The sequence below is a fragment of the Bubalus bubalis genome, chromosome 10 (genome assembly GCF_019923935.1).
Source record: "Bubalus bubalis isolate 160015118507 breed Murrah chromosome 10, NDDB_SH_1, whole genome shotgun sequence".
In the NCBI taxonomy this organism is placed as follows: domain Eukaryota; kingdom Metazoa; phylum Chordata; class Mammalia; order Artiodactyla; family Bovidae; genus Bubalus; species Bubalus bubalis.
Window position 1 is genome coordinate 104119582 of NC_059166.1, and position 23444 is coordinate 104143025.

General features: G+C 45.0%; 1 pseudogene; it reads left to right on the forward strand.

Moving 5' to 3' along the window:
- LOC102401831 overlaps nucleotides 1–16582 on the forward strand; it is a 75759-nt pseudogene extending 59177 nt beyond the window's left edge.
- Nucleotides 16583–23444: the final 6862 nt, after the last annotated feature.

The window sequence follows — 23444 nt, forward strand, 5'->3', positions numbered from 1 at the left end:
TGCATGTTGGTGTCCTAATCTTTTCTTACTGTGTATATGCTAAGTTGCTCAGTCGTGTCTGACTCTTTGCCACCCCATGGACTGTAGTCCGCCAGCCTTCTCTGTCCATGGGATTCTCCAGGCAAGAATACTGGAATGGGTTGCCATGCCCTCCTCCAAGTGATCTTCTGGACCCAGGGATCAAACTGACATCCCTTATTTCTCCTGCATTGGCAGGTGGGTTCTTTACCACTAGTGCCATCTGGACCTCTTATTATATGGACACAAGTCAGATTGGATTATGGTCCACCTGTATGACTTTGTTTAACTTTAATTATCTTTTTGAAGACACTCTCCTAAGACAGTCACATTCTGAGGTCTTGGGGGTTAGAACTTCAACATAGGATTGGGGGGCAGGGGTTACAACTCAACCCTTAACTCACACTGTGGGCAAGGTAAAGAGAATCAAGACGAATGGATAAGCCACTGGGAACTATTAACAGCAGAAGCCTCTATCATCCTTGGGCCTGGAGAAGCAAAAGAGAAAGGGTGTACTATTCCTAGAACCCATCCAGAGCTGTGGTCATAGAAGAGGGGCCACCCAGCATGGGTGCCATAGGACAGAGGAAGGCACCAATGGTGGAGACAAGGCTCTGGCAGAGATAGAGGGAGAAGGCCCACCCCACTCTCTCCCCACCCTTCACACTCCTCCCTTCACACTCTGATAGTGCTTCCCTGTGGTCAAGAGCCAGTAAGAGGAGCTGAGAACAGCAAAGCCTGGGGGCTGCAGCTTATAGATGTCAGGCTTTGAGGCAGGGAATGGGCTGACAACTGTGGCCAGGGGTGGAAGAAGAGTGGTAGGATTTGAGTGGGATGATGAAGAATCACTAGCTCAGTGGAGAAAACAAAGACATTTCCAAAGGAGGAATTAATTATGCATACTCAGGTAACATAGAAAGGAAAAGTGAAAGTGAAGTTGCTCAGTCATCTCCGACTCTTTGTGACGACTGTAGCCTACCAGGCTCCTCCGTCCATGGGATTTTCCAGGCAACAGTGCTGGAGTGGGTTGCCATTTCCTTCTCCAGCAGATCTTCCTGACCCAGGGATCAAACCCGGGTCTCCCGCATTGTAGGCAGACACTTTACGTCTGAGCCACCAGGGAAATCTATAACATAAATGGGCTCTAAAGTGTCATTGGAAAACAAAAAATGCTACTTAGCTGCAAAAAATATTAGTCATACATTCGAAACTGAAACACATATTCATGTAACCATTTCCAGTCCCAGAAGTTGCTATTCTAAGATACTTGTTTGCAGAAGTCAAGCAGAATGATAGAAAAATAGGTTTGTCAATATTGTCATGTTGAACACCTATGGTCTTAAAATGAGATGGGAAGTATTACTGAAACTGTTTTGGAATAGAAAGCAGCTCTCTGCCTCAGGAGGGTGCCTGTGTGACCGCATCCATCAATGGTTATAGCATGGTTATATGAACTGGGTATGTCCCCTGTGTTATCGCTCTGGGGCTGCCATAACAAAATACCATAGGCTGGTGGCTTTGACAACAGAAATTTGTTTTATCACCACTCTGGAGGCTGGAAGCCTGAGACCCAGTGTTGACAGGGTGGATGTCTGCGGAAAGCTCCCTTTGGGAGCTCCTTTTCAGTGTGTGGTCACATGGTCTTTCCTGGGTGACTTTGCAGGTCGAAAAAGCCAGGGGGATGGAGGAAGGGGGAGAAAGAGTGATCTCTTGGTGTCTCTTCTTTTTTTTCCTAAGTTCAAATCATCCTGATTTTATGATCACAGAAATACTACAAATATCTGCAGTTGGTGAACACCATTATAACAAATACAGATAGAAGGATGGATAGAGAGCTACATAGATAGAGTGACTGTAACAGGAATAGGCTCAATCTGCACATGCTGTTTTTAAAGTATAGTGTTGAATTTAGTGTTACTTGAATTTTTAAAAAAATTATTTGACCACACCAGGGCTTAGTTGTGGCATGTAGGATCTAGTTTGCTTACCAGGGATCAAACTCAGGCCCCCTGCATTGGGACACAGGCTTGATCCCTGAGTCAGGAAGATCCCCTGGAGGAGGAAATGGCAACCCTCTCCAGTATTCTTGCCTGGAAAATCCCATGGACAGAGGAGCCTGGCAGGCTACAGTCCATGGGGTTGCAGAGAGTTAGAGATGACTGAGCAACCTAGCACACACTCATGCATTTCCTTAAAGTCCCCACATCCAAATACAGCCCCTCTAGGGGTTAAGACTTCAACATATGAGTTTTGGAGGGGACCCATTCAGTCCATAACATCCCACGTAGTGATATGAAATAGATGACACTTAATACGTTGATACTAATAGTCATTAAATCAAGAAAACTTCACTGCACACCTACTGTGCACCAGAATCTCTGCTAGGCTCTGAGATTATAGGTAGAGGGGGAAAAACAAAACAAAACAAAACAAAAAACCTGCCTTCGCCTTTAATGAGTTTATAATTTGAAGAGAGAAAGAGTAGCTGTTAGAACACATTGGTCACTGCCAGGAGAGCTTGAGCATTTGTGCTAAGTCATTCAGTCATGTTTGGCTCTTTGAGACCCCATGTACTGTAGCCTGCCAGGCTCCTCTATCCATGGGATTCTCCAGGCAAGAATACTGAAGTTGATTGCCATTTCCTTCTCCAGACCCAGGGATTGAACCCACGTCTCTTGGGTCTCCTGAATTGGCAGGGGGTTCTTTTCCACTAGCACCCTGGTGGCTCAAATGGTAAAGATTTCACCTGCAATGCGGAGACTTGGGTTCTATCCCCAGGTCAGGAAGATCTCCTGGGGGAGGACATGGGTATCAGTATTCTTGCCTGGGAATTCCATGGACAGAGGGGCCTGGCAGGCTACAGTCCATGGGGTCACAAAAGAGTCAGGACACTACTGAGAGACCAACACCATCACTTTCTGTTCAGTGCCTCCTGGGAAGCCCCAGAGCACCTAGATAGGACGAATAAACCACTCCCTGGGGGCTGCAGAAGTGATGTGCAAGCAGAAACGGAGGATGAGGAGTATTGGATAGTAAACATGGGGTGAGACAGACAAGGGGAGCATTCAGGATTGAGGAAGATGATACACAGAACTAGGGTGACCAGGATCCTGGTTTGCCTGGGGCTGTCCTGGTTTTAGCACTAAAAACCCCACATCTAGGAAAGCTCTTAGCTGCTGCTAAGTCACTTCAGTAGTGTCCGACTCTATGCAACCCCATAGATGGCAGCCCATCAGGCTGGGATTTTTCAGGCAAGAGTACTGGAGTTGGGTGCCATTGACTTCTCTGGAGCCTTATATGTAGAGGTGTAAACACTGCAGTAGAACTGGTGCATGGAGGAGGAGGGTTGCAGCAGGGCTGATGGGAAAAAAGCTGGAAAAATAGGCAAGAGCCCAAACAGGAACTGAGCCATGCTCAGGAGGTAAGGCTTTCTTTTGGAGCTAGTTGAGTACTCAGTGGTGTTGTGCTGTGCTTCCTTGATCAGTCAGGTCTGACTCTTTGGATCCCATGGACTATACAGCCCATGGATATTCTCCAGGCAAGAATACTTGAGTGCCCTCCTCCAGGGGATCTTCCCAACCCAGGGACTGAACCCAGGTCTCCTGCATTGCAGGCGGATTCTTTACCAACTGAGCTGCCAGGGAAGCAAGTAATCAGTAAGTGATCTTAAGTATGGGAGCAACTTGCTGAGACCAGATTTTTTTTTTTTTCTACAGCAAATTATTGTAATATTTATTTATTTAGTTATTTTCTGTAATCTGCAATGTGAATTTATTTATTTTAAAATTTTTATCAGAGTATAACTGCTTTACAATGTTGTGTTAGTTTCTGCTATACACTTTGCAGTACATATTATTGCCCAGTCATATATGACTCTTTGCCACCCTATGGACTGAAGCACACCAGGCTGCCTAGTCCTTCATCATCTCCTGGAGTTTGATCAAACTCTTGTCCATTGAGTCCGTGATGCCATCCAACCATCTCATCCTCTGTCAACCCATTCGCCTCCTGCCTTCAATCTTTCCCAGCATCAGGGTCTTTTCCAGTGAGTTTGGCTTTTCAGGTAGTCAAAGTATTGGAGCTTCAGCATCAGTCCTTCCAATGAATATTCAGTGTTGATATCCTTTAGGATTAACTGGTTTGGATCTCCTTGCTCTCTTTTTTTGGATGTCCTTCCCATCTAGGTCACCACGGGGCACTGATTAGAGTTCCTTGTACTCTATAGAAGATTCTCATTAGTTATCTATTTTATATATAGTATCAGTAGTGTGGGGCTTCCCAGATGGTGCTGGTGGTAAAGAACCTGCCTGCCAATGCAGGTGACTAAGAGACACAGGTTCAATCCCTGGTTCAGGAAAATCCCCTGAAGGAGGGCATGAGAATCCACTCTCGTATTCTTGCCTGGAGAATCCCACGGACAGACGAGCCTGGTGGGCTACAGTTCATGGGGTCGCAAAGAGTTGGACATGACTGAAGGGGCTTAGCAAGGCATGCATGCAAATCAGTAGTGTATATGTGTCAGTCCCAATCTCCCAACTTCTCCCATCATCCCCAGAGACTTGCATTTAGAAAGAGCTCTATCTGCTGGGTGATGAGGAAGAGGGACGATATTGAGGGCCATTCAGGAAGCTGTGGTGGTTTTCCAGGAAACAGTGATGGAGAGTGAAAGTAAAATGATGGAGGGAGATGGAGAGATCCGGAGGATTTGGAATGTTTTAAGAAGGAATAACAGGCCTTAGAAATACATGTATGGGAGGTGAGAGAGAAGGAGCAATCAAGGATGACTCCCACCCAGGTTGCTGGCTTGGAAAACTGGAAAATATCTTGGGAAGTAATTAAGACGGTTTGGAAATACCTTCCCTTCGTGAGAATACAAAATAAAGCAGCCTTTCTTCTGCTTCCCAGACAGCTCTTGGTGACCTAAAATCTTAGTTATTGCACAACTGCCCCAGAGGTCTCGAGCCCATGCAGCCAGGAGACTGCTGTAGCATGCTTAGGTTGGGGAGGAGGTTTGGAGTGAGAGGGGGAAACAGAGGGGCATTTATGATGCTAGATACTTCCTCAAGGTCTGTGTACTCTGTCTTGTTTAAGCTTCATGAGAATTTTACCAGAGAGGGAGGTGGCGACTGTTATTCCCATCTCAGAGCTGCTGAATGGTGACAAAGTAACATGCCCTGGGGGGCCATGGACACAGAGCAGCAGAGCTGAGCTTTAAACCCAGCTGTGCGGACTTCCCTGGTGATCCAGTGGTTAAGAGTCCGCCTGCCAATGCAGGGCACATGAGTTTGATCCTTGGTTGGGGAAGATTCCACAGAACACGACTACCAAAGCCCATGCGCCCTAGAGCCTGTGCTTCACAACAGGAAAACTCACTGCAGTAAGAAGCGTGAGCACCACAACTAGCGAGTAGCCTCCACTCACCACAACTAAAGAAAAGCCTACGCAGCAATGAAAACCCAGTGCAGCCAAAATAAATAAGTAATTTTTTTTAAAAAAGACTCCACCTCCCAATGCAGGAGGTGTGGGCTCAATCCCTGGTCAGGAAACTAAGATTCCACATGCTACACAGAGTGTGACCCAAAATTATTAAATAAGTAAATATTTTAAGAAGATATATTAAAAAATAAAAACCCACCTGTGTCTGACTCTGATGAACGGCTCTTTCCATCAATGAGCTCCCTAGTTTCTACCCGGTTGGATATGTGGTTGGTGTATGGCCATGCCTTGATTCTGTCTTTATTCAGCAGTCCAGCAGGATGCAGACAAGGTAAGGACTGTCCTTCAGGGCCCTAAGAGGCCAGCTGAAGTCTGCTTGCCTGATGTAGCAAGGTTTGCAAGAGAGCATTTTCATTCTCTGTAACTGGTCCCCACTGCCAGGGTCCAGCACTGGTGGATCCAGGGAATTCGAAGTGGGGACAGTGTCGGCGAGGATCAGGAAACAATTGCTTAATTAAACGTTAATTAAGGATATAAAGAGTGGTTAAATAAGGATAGCTCAGTGAGGAAATTCAGTGGAGAAAAGAGGCTGAATAATTCAGCCAGAAGGTAAGAGAAAGAATGACATGGGGAGACCAAGTTTCAGTGAACAAGGCCCGCACTTTATTTTCCAGAGTAGTTTTTATACCTTAAGTTATGCATAGAGGATAATGGGGGAAGGGGTAGAGTCATGCAGTAAGCCAGGCTTTCTTCCTGCAAACTTATCATATGCAAAAATTTTGGGTGATTTGCATCATCTTCTGGCCTGGAGGCCTGTTAACATTTTAAGACCTTTTCTTCAGAAAACTTATTTTTCAAAAAAAAAAAAAAAAAGAAAGAAAGAAAGAAAGAAAGAAAAAAGAAAACTTATTTTTCTCTAAAGGTGATTAGTCAGGTGCCACCCTCCAAAAGCATTAGATAAAGTTGCATTCCTATAGGGCAAAGGTGTGGTGGGCTATAACAAGAAAAAGAATTAACTCAAGGGTCCAAGGTTACAAACATTAAAGCTACTACTTACACCAATAATATTAATCAATACACTGCCAGGGACACAGCAGGTAAGGGATATGGAGACTTAGCAGCAAACATTGGCCCAACAAGTGAAAAATCCTTCACCAATACAATTTCTAATCAATCTTTTAACAGCTCAAAGGAATCTGTATTTAGACAGTTTAGAACATCTCATGCCTCTCACAGTTGGGAGGCTCTGAACAACCTGTGGCCAGAAAAACCTATTCAGGCAGGCTAGAGAACTTCCAAAGGAGTTTGTAGGTTGAAACACTATCACACCCAGGAACTTTATTAACTGGAGCTGTAAGTTAACTCTTTTTTCAAGAGAGAGGTAGTGGGGGACAGCCCCCCATAAAGTCAGAGGTGTAGGTGAGAGCACAAAGCAGAAAGTAGGCAGACTCTGGTTTTGGGGGTATATGCTCGAGAATTTCCAGGGGGACTCCTGAGGCTTGATCCCACCTTTGTGTGTGCCGAGCCTCCTTCCTCATGACCTTTGCCACGGGCGGAGCTCCTCACCCTGGCTCCCGGCACCCCATGCTGATGAAACCTGCAAACGTACTTTCTGTATAATTATCTTTGTGAGCATCAAGGCTATGGAGACAGTGTGCCGATCAACAGCCTGTTTAGGGAGGTGTGGAGGTGTGTGTTAGTCTCTAAGTCATGTGTGACTCTTTTCGAGCCCACCATGCTCCTCTGTCCATGGGGTTCTCCAGGCAAGAATACTGGAGTGGGTTGTCATTTCCTTCTCCAGAGGATATTCCCCACCCAGGGATTGAACCTGGGTCTCTTGCATTGCAGGCAGATTCTTTACCATCTGAGCCACCAGGGAAGCCCAGAGGGTTGGGGGAAGGAGATGAAACTCAAGAGACAGGTAGCCATGAGCAGGATACTACATGGAAGAAAGGAACACAGGAGGAGTCTCCAAGGCCTCCCTCCCAAAGATGGGAGTGTGCAGAGAGCTTGTCTAAATCTCCAAAGCGACTGTAGAAAACTGACAGCCATGAAAGGGGTCCCGACAGGGAGGTTGCCCTCCTAGGTCAGGGACCGTCTAGAACTGAAGCCTTAAAAGAAACCCGAGAGCCAACCCAAGCTCCTTTGTAACCAGCAACACTTTTATTTTGATGTGAATCTTGACCTAATTCCTTCAGAGTCTTAATAGATAATCCATCCATTTTGCATATGTCTTCTATTGTTATTTCTGCATGTATTTTGTTCCTCTACCCCTTCTAGACTGGAATTTCTTTAAAAACCCTAGCTTCACTCTGTCCATATTTTCACAAGTTCTTTTACCCAGTAGACATTTGACTGGCGTTTGTTGTCCTTGGAGTGAAACGGTCATTTCTCAAGTACCTTTTTTAGTCACTGACACTGGCAGAGAAAGGACACAAGAGGGCACTCCTTCCCCACTTATCTGAGTTCAGGTCTTGAAAACCGACAGGACAGACATTGATAGAAACGTGTTTAAACTCATTTTGGGGAGTTTTGAATACTTACACCGCCACACTTAGGGAAATCTTTTTTCCGCTCAAGTCTTCAATTCCATTTGAATCAAACTAATATTCACATAATTTTTGAAGAATTTATAATCTAAGGAAGAAGCATATATTTAAAAAACCAACCAACCACTTTATATCCATTAGTATGGTTTTTACTGAAAAAGCAAAATAACAAGTGTTGGCAAGGATGTGGAGAAATTGGAAGTTTTCTGTGTTGCTGGGGGAAAGGTAAAACGACAGCTGCTATGGAAAATAGTATGGTGGTTCCTCAAAAAAAAATCAAACATAGAATTACCATAAGATCCAAGCAATTTCACTTCTGGGTATATTCCCAAAAGAATTGAAAGCGGCAACTCAAAAAGCTGTTTGTACACCCATGTTCATAGCAGTATTATTTGCAATAACCAAAGAGTGGAAACAACCCAAGTATCCACTGACAGATGAATGGATAAACAAAATGCAGTGCAACATATGCACAGTCATGTCCAACTCTGCTATCCCACGGACTGTAGCCCACCAGGCTCTGTCCATGGGATTCTCCAGGTAAGAATACTGGAATGGGATTCCATTTCCTTCCCCAGGGGATCTTCCTGACCCAGCAGTTGAACCTGAGTCTCCTGCATTGGCAAGCAGATTCTTTACCACTGAGCCACCATAGAAGCCTGTAACATATAAGGGAATAATATCAAGCCTTAAAAAGGAAAGCAATTCTGACATGCTCTAATGTGGATAGCAAAGGACAGTGTGTCGTGCCACTTATTGAAGGTCCCTAGAGTAGTCAGATTCATAGAGACAGAAAGTAGAATGGGGGTTACCAGGGGTATGAAGCATTTATTTTATTTTTAAAACCAAGAGTGTATCTTTTACATTATTTATTTAGCTGTGTCGGGTTTTAGTTGCAACATGTATGACCTGCATGGTGCCATGCAGGATCTTTCGATTTGGTTCACAGACTCTAGTTGCAGTGCATGGGCTTAGTTGCTCTGCAGCATGTGGGACCTTAGTTCCCCAACCAAGGGTTAAACCTACATCCCTTGCATTGCAATGCAGATTCTTTACGGCTGGGCCACCAGGGAAGTCCCACCAAGCCCTTAATAGATACAGAATTTTGCTTTGGGAAGATGAAAAAGTTCTGGAGATGGATGATGTTGGAGGTTGCACAACAATATGAATCTACTTGATTCTACTAAAACATACACTTAAAAATGGAAGAATTAAAAAAAAGAGAGAAAGATGTGTCTTTAAGCCCAGTTTCATGTACAGCCTTATCTCTTGCCAAGGTGCCTTGGAGTACTGAAAACCCTCATGACCGTGCATTGCGCATGTTGGTGAGGGAGAGAGCCAAAGTTTCTGAGCATGGCACCTGCTATGACCAGTGTCCCACCCATCTGGGCTTCTGATTCTGTTCACTTTGGTGCTGGGACCACACTATCTGAGTTTAGCATCTTTCAGGTGCCTTACATGCTTCACCCCACACGTAACCACTCATCTTTACATGGTTATCACTGGACTCAGCCCTATTCCTCTCCTTCATTTTAAACACTTTTCTGCAAGTTCCATGTGTGTCTCTATTTTGTTCTTTAATATCTCCCTCCTCTCCTTAAACCAGGAAACCCAGTCTCAGCCCTCACCTCATGGCAACTTTACTCTCATGGTGTCTCAGTCCAGTCTGGGCTTCCAAACAAAATACTGTGGATCAAGGGGCTTAAAAGCCACAGCCATTTATTCTTCACAGTTCTGGTGGCTGGAGTTCGAGATCAAGGTGCCACAGATTCCATGTCTGGTCAGGCCCTATACCTCCCTCCTGTGTCCTCACCTCTGGGGTCTCCTTTATAAGGGTGCTCATTCCACTCATGGAGCTTACCAGGTGGCCCCTGCCAACAGGAGAAGCAGGAGGCTCACGTTTGATCTCTGAGTTGGGAAGATTTCTTGTAGGAGGGCATGGCAACCCACTCGAGCATTCTTGCCTGGAGAATCCCGTGTACAGAGAAGCCTGGCAGGCTACAGTCCACGGGGTCACAAAGAGTTGGACACGACTGACTGAGCACACATGCACACCCCATCTGGTGACTGCTGCTGAAGCCTGTTCTCTCCTCCAGCTGCCGTCTCTTTTGCCTTCTCTATACTGCAGGGTTCTCCAGCCCTGGTTCTCTTCCGTGCCTTAATCATGGTCTGTTCCTTGAATCTGCAGCAACCTTCTGATGACTCTGTGGACATTCTTGCTGTCTTGCCTGAGAGGTGCTCAGCTCTGTCAGCTTCACCTGATTATGATCACGACTCCCAAATCTCTGTCCTCGAGGACAGCCACCCTCCCTCACGTCGTCCTCTCTTTCCCCCGATTTATAGGGTGTTTGTGCTTTGGGTGTTCTGCCAATACCTCACACTCATCCGCTGAGGCTGTCTCATTTATTTCCTAAACCTGAGATGGGGTGGGAGGGGTCTTAGGCACTTCTGACGGGGTTGCTCCACTCGGCTTCATGGTTGTGGGTGGGAGGGGAGATCATTTAATTTCTCAGTTCCCTTTCAGAGGAATAGATTTACTTCCCCAAAAGTCCTACCTGTGAGGAATAAGAAAAAAAAATAATCTGAGGACTGCCCTGGGAGTCCATGATTAAGATTCCATGCTTCTAATGAAGGGGGCACAAGTTCACTGATCAAGGAACTAAAATCCTGAGTGCTGTAACTGAGACCCAGTGCAGCCAAATAAATGAATAAATAAAATCCCACATGCTGAGTGGTATGACAAAAAAAAATGTGTGTGTACTGTAAGGAAAAATACACAGGTGCCAGTGAGTGGCAGATCTGGGAATGAGAGGCTTTGCCTTCTCCTGAGTGCACCATCGCACACAAGTGGAAGCTCAGGTGTCCAGAAATGCCTGTGCAAGAGCCAGTGAGCTATCGGGTTGATCTGCCCCACCTGCTGGTGTGGAGACATAGGTTAACTCCTAGACCTGGCATATTCTACCCCACTTTGTCTAACAGACTCCCTTACTCATCAGTTGTCAAAGAACTAAGAAGTTATATACTCCCAGAAAGGTGCAATTCTAACCCAGTATGCCTGAAATAACCTTATCTTAACAAATACCAGCAACACCTTCAATTCCTATTCTGATGGTTGTCAACCCAATATTGGAGAAGGCAATGGCACCCCACTCCAGTACTCTTGCCTGGAAAATCCCATGGATGGAGAAGCCTGGTGGGCTGCAGTCCATGGAGTCGCAAAGAGTCAGACACAACAGAATCACTTGACTTTCGCCTTTCACTTTCATGCATTGGAGAAGGAAATGGCAACCCAGTCCAGTGTTCTTGCCTGGAGAATCCCAGGGACAGAGGAGCCTAGTGGGCTGCCGTCTATGGGGTTGCACAGAGTCGGACACGACAAGCGACTTAGCAGCAGCAGCAGCCCAATATACTCGAGGGATATGATGCTCCTATGACTTTCTCTGCTGATGATGCTGGGAGAGTGAATAAAAATCGGGGTGCGTAATGTGATCTAGAATTTGGGAGGGCATGCACCCCGAGTTGAGTATGATGGCTCTGTTACAAGATCGTCTAATGGAAAAACCCAGCTTTATTTATTTATTTATTTACTCCCTTGCTAAATCATTGAAACGCTAATAACTGAGTTTTTCATGAGCCTCCATCCACTTGTCATCAGTTTATTTAACAAAGATACGATCCATTTGTACTTTAAAATGTTGTTTCTCTTTGAGACTTCATAAAGGATTCTAAAGGTGAACAAGATCCTTGCAATTAAGGAAACTACAATGTAACAGGAAGGCTTCTTATAGATAAGAAACAATTGGAGGGTGGCACTCCAATACTCTTGCTTGGAAAATCCCATGGACAGAGGAGCCTGTTAGGCTGCAATCCATGGGGTCGCTAAGAGTCGGACACAACTGAGCGACTTCCCTTTCACTTTTCACTTTCATGCATTGGAGAAGGAAATGGCAACCCACTCCAGTGTTCTTGCCTGGAGAATCCCAGGGATAGGGAAGCCTGGTGGGCTGCCGTCTATGGGGTCGCACAGAGTCAGACACGACTAAAGTGACTTAGCATAGCATAGCCCTGGTGGTCCAGTTGCTAAGACTCCCTGCTCCCAACGCAGGGGGCCAGAGTTAGATCCCTGGTCAGGGAAGTAGATCCCACATACCACAACTAAAGATCCATTTATGGGGATCCCTTTTTAAGATGCTGTATCTTAAAAAAAAAAATCCCACATGCAGCAACTAAGACCTGGTGTACTGCTACTGCTGCTAAGTCACTTCAGTCGTGTCCGACTCTGTGCGACCCCATAGACGGCAGCCCACCAGGCTCCCCCGTCCCTGGGATTCTCCAGGCAAGAACACTTGAGTGGGTTGCCATTTCCTTCTCCAATGCATGAAAGTGAAAAGTGAAAGGGAAGTCGCTCAGTCGTGTCCGACCCTCAGCGACCCCATGGACTGCAGCCTTCCAGGCTCCTCCATCCATGGGATTTTCCAGGCAAGAGTACTGGAGTGGGGTGCCATTGCCTTCTCCCAAATAGAAAAATAATTTTAATTAAAGATAAATAAATAAAAATTAAAAAGATTCCCCGATATTTCTTAAGTTCTTTTATGTTTGAAGAACACTGTTGTATACCATTCTGTTTTTTTCCTATGAACTCTTCATAGCAACATACAATTGTGAGTTAGAACAAGAGATTGTTATGATTTTAGAGGTTTTCACCAAGTAAAGAGTTGATTTGTTCCTTTAAGGGTGGATGGGATTTTTATGCAAGGCCTGGGCCAAGACAGAGTTCCAGGGAGATAAAATTGTTTATGCAATGGGGGAAAGAAAAAGCAAATGTGAACAGAGATTAGAAAACTTTTTCTGAAGTCAAGGATTCATGAAGGGGAATAGTAGTGATAAGGTTGAATAAACTCTGAAGAAGAGGCCAAAGTATTTACTTGGGAGGACAGTGTTTTCTCTAATGTGCCATGATGAAATTTTGATATATTTCATTCCATCATCCCAAAGAGAAACAATTTTTAAGAAAGAAAAAGACCATATCTTTAACATTGTAATGATTGCAACTACCAGCCCAAGTGCCTGGGAGAAAACCAAGCTGTTAAAATAAATATGACCTTGCAATTGCCAAATCTTTTATTATTTACTTGCTGCTCGTTCGTCCAGTTTGCCATCAGTTAATGTGAGCAGATGGGCTTCTCTGGTGGTGCAGACAGTAAAGAATCCACCTGCCAATGCAGGAGACACTGGTTCGATCCCTAGGTCTTCTTCAGGGGGAAGACCCCCCCACCCATCCCCAGAGAAGGGAATGGCTACCCACTCCAGTACTCTTGCCTGGAGAATTACAGAGGAGCCTGGCAGGCTACAGTTCATGGGGCCGCAAAAAGTCAGACATGACTGAGCAACTAACACTTCAATGCAAGCAGATAAAAAGTTTGGATCCTTACTATAGAGAAACAAATGGGGCAGCGGGGGGGGGGGGGGGTGGGGGGGGGCGGGCACCAGGAAACTTACAAGTTGAGGAAATTCTACCCATTAAATGTTCTTTTCTCTATGAATTGGGGAAAGGTCACAAGGGCAGACCACCTTGGTTCAGCTCATGGAACATCAGACTTCCCAGAGAAAATGGATTAAGTCCCACTGTCAACTGTGGGAAGTAAGGCCTGTAAAGGATAAAGGTGTGCTTTTAGGCAGATTACTTTGGTAACCATATACACACTGGGTTGTTGAAGGGAGCAACCAAAGCCAAGAAGACCAGTTAGGAGATTAAAGCAGTAAACAGGAGTAATCCAGACTGGAGATGGAGTATTGGACCGTGTATCTAATCTACCCTGCTTTACGTTATACACATTCTTTTCACAGGCAATTCCTAAAACAATTATGTGAAGAAAGAAACGTCACTTAAACAAACAAACAACAACAAAAAAAGATGTACGTTTAATTTAAAAGGTGGCTATGTGAAGCTGGATACCCGATCTAGGGGCACAGGGAGGCTGATTCTCTCCATGTGGTGCTGAAGCTGTGCGGCCCAGCAACAGCTTGAAAATCCATCTGATTGCTCTTCCCTTACCTCTGACAGAGCTCTCCTTGCTTTAGCCCTTGGAAGTTTGGAAAGAGCAGGATCCCAACCCCTCTCCAAGTAGGCCTGGGGCCTAGTTCGACTGAAAAGGCAATAGTGGAGCTGAGGCCAGTAAGGCGCCAGTCATGTCTCACACACTCCCACAGCCTGCTCCTTCATGGGCAGTAATGTTAGAAGCTAGGAATGTCTTTGCTAGGCTCGAAAAGGCAGATGAGATGCTCGGTGCTGACTCTGGAATTTTGGTTCTCTGAGCAGATCTGGAGGTCTTCAGTGGTAGAAGTTAACCTGTTCCTTCCAAATCCAGGCTTGAAAACACACGCGGGTTGGCTGCCTCTTCTTCCCTGAAGGAAGCTTGCTTTCCCTGCGTCCTGGGAACTCCACTTCACAGGATGTGGGAAAAGCGCTTCTCGGAGGTCTTTCCTCATGGGCTGATTCCCTGATTCTAGGGCTGAGGTAAGGAACCCACACACGCAGGATAAGGCAAAACTTCATCCACAACCTTTGCTCTGTAGGAGAGCTCTAGTGAACCTAAGTCTGTCAGGAACATTCTTGGCCCCTATGGAGACACACTCTGTGTGTGAAGCTGCATACCCAACATTAGGGGCACAAGGAGCCTGATTCTCTCCGTGCGGTACTGAAGGTGTGAGGCCAAGCATCAGCTTGAGAATCCATCCAATTGCTCTTCCCTTACCTCTGACAGAGCACCCAATGCTGTAGCCCTTGGCAGTTTGGAAACAACCAGACCCTAATAGCCCCTCTCCAAGTAGACCTGGGTTCGAATGGAAATGCAATAGCAGAGCTGAGGCCAGTAAGGCACCAGTCATGTCTCAAACACTCCCGCAGCCTGCTCCTTCATGGGCCGTAATGCTAGAAGCTAGTTATGTCTTTGCAAGGCTCGCCAAGGGCAGGGGAGTATCTCGGCCCTGACTCTGGAATTTCGGTCCTCTGAGCAGATCTGGAGTGCTACCGTTGTAGAAGCTAACCCGTTCCTTCTAATTACAGGTTTGTAAATACACGCCAGTTGGCCGCCTCTTCTTCCCTGAGGGAGGCTTGCTTTCCCGGCATCCTGCAAACTCCGCTTCCCAGCTTGCGGGGACAGTGCTTCTTGGAGGTCTTTTCTCAGGGGCTGTTTCCCCTGAGCCTGGGGCTGAGGTAGGGGAAACACAGGGCAAGGCAAAACCACATCCACACATCTTTGCTCTGTAGGAGAGCTCTAGTGAACCTAAGTCTCTCAGGAACATTTTTTTGCTTCTACGGAGTCTCACTCTGTGTGTGAAGCTGCATACCCAACAAAGGGGCACAGGGAGCCTGATTATCTCCCTGGGGGCGCTGTAGCTGTGCAGCTGAGCAACAGATTAAAAATCCATCCAATTGCTCTTCCCTTACCTCTGACGGAACTCCCATCACTCTAACCTTTGGCAGTTTGGAGACAACCGGATCTCAACCCCTCTCCAAGAAGGCCTGGTGCCTAGTTCGACCGGAAAGGCACTGTCCAAGGGAGAATGGGATATCTTTCCAGGAACCCTGGCTCCTGGGTTTTTAATGAGCTTCCTCCACAGCATGGTCATTAATTCAAGTGTTGACATTGAGAATACACTAGGGTGGAAATGTAAAAGTCTCTTTTAAAGAATGTATCTACTGGCTGTGCATCTTATGGAGTATTTCATTTCCTCCCCAAACCTTGGAATGTGCTGGGCACAGGGCAGATGCTTCATTTTTATTGAGTAAGTTCTCTTTCACATAATTATAGCCATAGTGTAAGCAACACTATGAGGTATATTAGAGCAGTGATTGTCACAGTTGGTACTTCACAGATCAGTAAAGAAAGAAAACTTTTTATTAGGAAGACTGTAAGAGAATTGCTAAGTTTTAAGTTTATTCCACAAGGATATTTTTAAAAAATGTATCAAATCTCTCCCATCGTCACCAAGGCTATTGGTGTGTTGACCCCATGCAAGGGAGGTTCTACCTCTCGGGAACCCCTGCTTCAGCATCTCTCTAAGCTCGAAACCTGGGACAGCTGAGTAGACTTGAAATTCCTTCTTTGACCTCGGGAGTTTTTTTAGAAGACAATTTTTTGACAGACAGTGGAGGGGTAAGGTTTTGGGATATGTCAAGTGCAGTTCAGTTATTGTGAACTCTATTTCTATTTCTGTTCTCTGGTGGCTCCATTGGTAAAAAAGAGTCTGCCTGCAGTGCCAGAGACCTGGGTTCAGTCTCTGCGTTGGGAAGATCTCCTGGAGAAGGAAATGACAGCCCACTCCAGTATTCTTGCCTGAAGAATTCAATGGACTGAGGAGCCTGGTGGGCTACAAAGGGCTGGACACGGCTGAGTGACCAAACATTTATTTCTAGTATTATTTCATCAGCTCCACCTCAGATCATCAGACATTAGATCCTCGAGGTTGGGGGCCCCTGCTTTAGTTCCCTCTTTCATCTTCTACACAGCTCCAGCCTGCTTCCTCCCCTCTTCCACCTGTAGAACTACCTGCCGGGCTTCTCTGAGTGTGACTAAGAGTCTCCTTCCCTCACTTCCTTTCCTCTGAGTCCCTTCTCCTCACTGGGTTTCCCTGATCTCCGTTTAGGCACTTTTGCCCCAGGTGGTGCTAGTGGTAAGGAACCTACCTGCCAATGCAGGAATCCGATCCCTGGGTTGGGAAGATCCACTGGAGGAGGGCATGGCAACCCACTCCAGTATTATTGCCTGCAAAATTCCCATGGAAGAGGAGCCTGGCAGCCTCTGACAGTCAGATGTGACTGAAGCGACTTAGCACAGTGTACCAGAGGACGTTACAACTGCAGACTCACGTGATTGTTCTGGCTCTGTGGAGTCCCTTGTCATTCCACGTGTATGTTAGCGTCAGCTTGTGTATTGCTTCCTAAAGTCCCCAAGAGAGTAACAGACAGGAAGGCCAGAGTTCTCCAGATAGAGGGAATAAGCTGCAAGTGTCAGACGTTTTTTCATCTCTCTCTTAAGCAGCCGGAGGAAACAAAATACTGTTAATTTTTTTCCCCTTCTCGATACAAATTTAAAAGGAGGGTTCTCTGAAAATTCTGTGTTGCCATGACAACTCCTGGCTTCACCTGAACTTAACTTTTCTCAAACCTTGAGCTAAGCAATGCATTTTTTCGTAAGGAAATGTTTGTCTTAAGCTGACTCTGGCTTCAGGTCAATTCCCCCTAGAGGCTCAGAACCGACTTGACAAACCAGTATGTCTTAGTCATACCTTGTTCTCCTAATCTATGTTAATGAAACGATATATTTGCCTGGAAATCTGCTTTTCTTCAAGATTCATGTCAATCATTTTATGGCCTGGGAGGACTCACATCCTGCCAATGTTATCTCAATGCATGTTGTGGGTGAGGGGCCTGGTGCCATTCTCTGAGACATTGCCTTTCTTTCCTTAGCAGACTGCTAGTGGCTGTATAACATCTGGCTAAAGACCAGCAGGGGGTACTCTTACTGCCCCCATCTGAAGTCTATGTCAGCAGCTTTCTCTATCTCTTTTATACTTTAATAAAACTTTATGACACAAAAGTTCTGAGCTATCAAGTCATATTGGATCTTCATTTCAGATTGAAGATGCATTCCATGGTATTGCCATCTTAAGTCTTTCCATCATTATGGGATGTTTTTTTCAGCAATCGCGTATAAATTCCAGTGTGCCAGTCTTGTCATCCTCGTTATATCCATGGCAAAGTATTTTATTAATGTTGACATTATTGAAAGGGAATTGTTTTTTTTGAAATTTCTTTTCAGATTATTATTTGCTAGTGTATACAGATAAAACTGTGTAATCTTTCATTTTTATCAGTTGGGACAGCTTGATAGTTGTCTTTCCTTTCTTTACTTTCTCATACTTTAAGATTATCCTGGTTCATATATGTACTGCCTCACCCCTAATCTCAGTCATTAATTCAAATAACCTCTGTCCTTTTGTTCTTTTTTTTTAAACACTTAATTATTTTTGACTATGCTGGGTCTTTGTTGCTAGATGTCTAGTTATAGTGAGCAGAGGCTGCCCTTAGTTACTGTGCCATGGCTTCTCATTGCAACACTTTCTCTGGTTGCAGAACTTGGGGTCTGGAGCATGCAAGTACTTCAATAGTTGTACGGGTCTTAGTTGCCCCTGAGCATGTGGCATCTTCAGTACCAGGGAGTGAACCCGTGTTCCCTGCATTGGTAGGCAGATCCTTTACCACAGGACCACCAAGGACATTTCCTGTTCCCTTTCATTAGAGAATGATATGCAAAACATACATGTAGGAGCTAAATATGCTCAGCTGACAATACACGGAAATATATACATGTATTCCAGCTTACCTTTGAATATATTCAGTTAAAGGTAATTTGTGATGATGTCTCCATGTATCTTGTAACCTTTCCTTTTGTTTCTCTGGAACTTCCCATTCCAACGGTAAGACACCTGGCTTCCACCACTTGTCATATATGGAATTCAGTGCTTGTCCCATATGGTTACTGAAAAAAACTGTCAGACTGTCTTCCAAAGGGGGCTGTGCATGCATCCCACCAGTATCTTGAGTATGTTTCTGTAGGATAGTTTACTATCAGTATACCCTCCATGGCCAGGTGTCTATTTCAATCTTTACCAACCAGTTATGAATGGGCTTGTTTGCTCTAGTGTTCTTGGACAATTTAAGTGGAGATTCTTTGTCAGATATGCATTTTTTAGGAAAACAATTTTTTGTATTTTTGGCTTATGTTGGGTCTTCGTGTGTGGGCTTTTCCTTAGTTAAGGTTAGTGTGGGCTATAACTAGTGGTGTGTGGGCTTCTCACTGCATTGGCTCCTCTTGTTGTGGGGCGCAGGCTCAAGGGCTTCAGTGGTTTCAATATGTGAGCTCAGCATTGTGTCTTCCAGGATCCAGAGCACAGGCACGGTTGTGGCACATGGGCTCCATAGCATGTGGGATCTTCCCATAGCAGGGATCACACCTGTGCGTCCAGCACTGGCAGGCGGATTCTTTACCACGGAGACAACAGGGAAGCCATCATGCATACTTTTGATTCTAGTTTTCCACACATGTACCCGGTGAGAGAGGCCAGAATCAAGAGGCCTGGCCACTGGGAGTCCTCAGCCACAGTTTCGGCTGTGCCATCCAAAGCTCTGGGGCCTTTGGCGAGCACCTCAGCTTCCCTGGGACTGTTTCCTCCCCTCAGAAATGCCATGCTGTTGGACTGTAGCCCACCAAGCTCCTCTGTCCCTGGGATTTCTGAGGCCAGAATACTAGAGGGGGTGCTATTTCCTTCTCTACAAGGTAGCATTCAGAAGATATTTACTCCTGGATTGTGGTTTTGATGAAGGAAGGGGGTCCCTTCCGGGGCTTGAAAGTGGGTTCTTGTCTGACACTTGGAAATGAACTGTCCGAGGAGAGGAGTCCCATCCAAGCGAGAGACTTCATTGGGACAGGCTGTCGGGGCAGAGGGCAGGAGGGTGAGGGAAACGGAGAGAATTGCTCTGCCATGTGGCTCACCGTCTCAGGGTTTATGGTCATTGGGCTAGTTTCTTGTTTGTCTCTTGCCAGTCATTCTGAATTGGGATCCTTCCTGGGGGCACATGCATCACTCAGCCAAGATGGATTCCAGCGAGGAGGATCCTGGGAAGTTGGTAGGACCTCTGCACTGCAGTCTCCCATCTCTTTTTGACCTCTCCAGAATCCTGGTTGGTGGTAGCTTGTTAGTTGCTTGTTCCTTACCAGGACCTCCTGTTATAAGATGACTCCTGCAAGTGTTTTCTCTTCTCTGTTGCCTGGCAAGGGTGGGTGGTCAGTGGTTCATTTAACAGTTTGTTTTTAGTTCTCTCGGGTAAGGTACTCCACAGAGTAAATGTATACATTGTAAAAGTCAGTGTTTTAAATAATATATATTACTAATTTGGTAAGTTGGCTTTTTTGTTGTGTGTTAGAACTCATCACCAGACCAAAGGTCATGTGGATCTTTTCTTGTTGTCTAAAATTTAATAGTTTTTAAAATTGAATTATGGTTTTAGTTGCAAAGTTTGTGTTTTTGTACATTTCACTTCATATTTTTTAACAGTTATTTATTTTTAGTTGATTGATGATTGCTTTACAATATTGGTTTGATTTGTCATACATCCACATGAATTAACCATAGGTGTACGTGTGTCCCCTCACTCTTGAATCTCCCTCCCATGTCCCACCCATTCCCACCTCTCTAGGTTATTACAGAGCCTCAGTTTGAGTTCCCTGAGTCATACAGCAAATTCCAAGTGGTTGTCTATTTACAAATGTTGGTGTACATGCATCCATGCTGTTCTCACCATTCATCTCACCCTCTCCCTCTTGTTCCCCACCCTTGTCTATAAGTCTGTTCTCTATGTCTGCATCTCCGTTGCTGCTATGTGAACAGATTTGTCAGACCCATCCTTCTCGATTCCATGTTTTTCTCTTTCTGACTGACTTCCCTGTTTAATACACTCTAGGTTCATTGCCTTCATTAGAACTGACTCAAATGTGTTCCTTTTTATGGCTGCATCCCATACAGGCTCTGTTTGTTCCTTAGCCATATTTTGAGGAGGGTCATGGAGCTATTCTGCTCCATTTCAGTTTGGGCTTCCAGTCTGAGTGCTCACAGCAGAGCTGCTTCTGGGTGAGCCCTCTGAGGTCTGTGAGCATGGGGCTGCCTGCTCTTCTCTGGCGGCCCGCAGGGGGCGCCAAAACCCGCTCTGACCCGCGGGTGCAGGACGCTTTGCCTTCAGACTGGGTTTGGTGACCAGCTGGCGGGAGCTTTGTCTCCTCAGGGCCCTCAGGGCTCGGGCTCCTTGGTAACGGGGCTGCGTCCAGGCTTAGAGGAGCGGGGTTACCTCAGTGCCCTCCAGGAGGGAGACGCTGCAAGAGGGAAAAATGAGGATGAAGTAGATGCTTCCTGTGTTCAGCTGAGCGCTGACAGGAGGTCCATGTCAGAGGGCTCAGGGGGTGGGGGGGAAAGAGCTCCATGTGCAAAATGGCGGGTTTTCAGTTCGATTTCTGTTAGGTGACCTAGAGGATGACCTTCACTGATGTTGTTTCGTGTAGGTGGGCCAATTTTCCTGTCACTGTTTCTTGAGAAGACTGTCCTTTCCTTTTTGCTCATTCCTGGTTTGATTTTCATGAACTGACCACATACATGTGGGTTCATTCCTGGGCTCTCTATTCTTTCCTGGAGTCCATGTGTCTGTGTTCCTGCCAGTTCCTCACTGTGGTGGTTACTACAGCTTCATGATGTAGTTTGAAATCGGAGAGGATGATGCCGCCAGCTGTGTTCTTCTTTCTCAGAGTCTTTTTGGCCATTAAAGGTCCTGTTCAATATTCAGTTCAGTTCAGTTCAGTTCAGTCGCTCAGTCGTGTCCGAGTCTTTGCAACCCCATGAATCGATATGCTATCTAGGTTGGTCATAACTTTTCTTCCAAGGAGTAAGCGTCTTTTAATTTCATGGCTGCAGTCACCATCTGCAGTGATTTTGGAGCCCCCCCCCACAATAAAGTCTGACACTGTTTCCACTGTTTCCCCATCTGTTTCCCATGAAGTGATGGGACAAGATGCCATTATCTTGCTTTTCTGAATGTTGAGCTTTAAGCCAACTTTTTCACTCCCCACTTTCACTTTCCTCAGAGGCTTTTTAGTTCCTCTTCACTTTCTGCCATAAGGGTGGTGTCATCTGCATATCTGAGGTTATTGATAGTTCAATATTAGCAGCCTAATATTAGGAATATTTCTATTTCTGTGAAAAATGCCATTGAAAATTATTTTGTGATTGCAGTCAGTGTATTTGTTGATGGCTTTAGTTGGAATGGACATTTTAATTCCTCATTGTTCCCGTGCATAAGTGTGGAATAGATTTTTGTTTGTGTTTTCTTTGGTTTCTTTATCAGCGCTTTCTAGTTTTCTGACCACTGGTCTTTTATGTTCTTGATTAAGTTTGTTGCTAGATGTTTTATTCCTTTTGATGCAATCATAATTGGGATTTTCTTAATTTTTGTTTCTGATTGTTATTAGTGTATAGAAACATAAGTGATTTTTGTATATTGATTGGGATTGTAAATTGTAGTATTTTATATGATTGTACTCCTGCCTGGAAAATCCCATGGATGGAGGAGCCTGGTAGGCTGCAGTCCATGGGGTCTCTAAGAGTCGGACACGACTGAGCAACTTCACTTTCACTTTTCACTTTCATGCATTGGAGAAGGAAATGGCAACCCACTCCAGTGTTCTTACCTGGAGAATCCCAGGGACGGGGGAGCCTGTTGGGCTGCCATCTATGGGGACCCACAGAGTTGGACATGACTGAAGCGACTTAGCAGCAGGAGCATATGATTGTAAATTGATCTGAAATTATTAAACTTTACTGAATGTAGTCTAACATCTTTTTGTGAAGTTATGGGGAAATTTTTATTTGTAAAATCTGTTTATCCTGCAATATGTCATCCAGAGGACCCAAGGCACGGTGGTTGCTAATAGACTTCCCACAGTACTTCTTCATCCCATGTGGACTCCTTCAAGGGCAATGAGCATCACAGCTTCCCTTTAACTTCGTCTGGGTAAGGCTTGGCCTCTATAAGAAAGTTTCATGCCTGTTTAATCTGATTGTCTTTTATGGTATTGACTTGGTTGTTTTGAAACATAATTTACTTTCTGGTCATTTAAAATGTACAGAAAACTCCTAGCAATGGGGAAAAGTGCTCGCATTTGCCACATCATCTAAAATACTCTATGTGTTTTATCCAAAATGGGTACATTCTCCTGCAGAACCTTCACATAACCTCCAAAATCAGGAAATCATATGGTTTCTACATTATAATGTAATCCACAGCCCCACTTCCCTTTCAGCAATTGTTCAACTGTATGAATATATCTTTTCTTCCCAACTTTTTCCTCATCTTTTTTTTTTTTTTTTTTTAGAGTGTTACTGAGAATTTCAGTTATTTGGACAAACTTGATGGATTTAAAGCAGACATGGTGAATATGGGATCTGGATGGCCTTTTCTATATGGATTTTTTTCACTAAAGATGGTTTTAATGTTTATTCATGTTGTAACATGTATGAATCCTGCATTATTTTTCCCCATAATAATTAAAAATAAATAACATGCCATTTACCATTTAGATATTTGTAAGCATACAGTGTTGTAGTATGAACTACCTTTCCTTGTTTTGCAAACCAGTTTAATAATGTGTACCTTGTGCGTGCTTTGGAGAAACTGAGTTAGTGACTGAAATGGCCCAAGATATCACCTTAGATACCATCTTCATCTAAAAATAAAACAGGGGCTTTCTGGTCGTCCAGTGGCTAAGACTGGACACTCCCAAAGAAGGAGGCCCAGGCTCAATCCCTGATCCGAGAACTAGATCTCCCATGCCA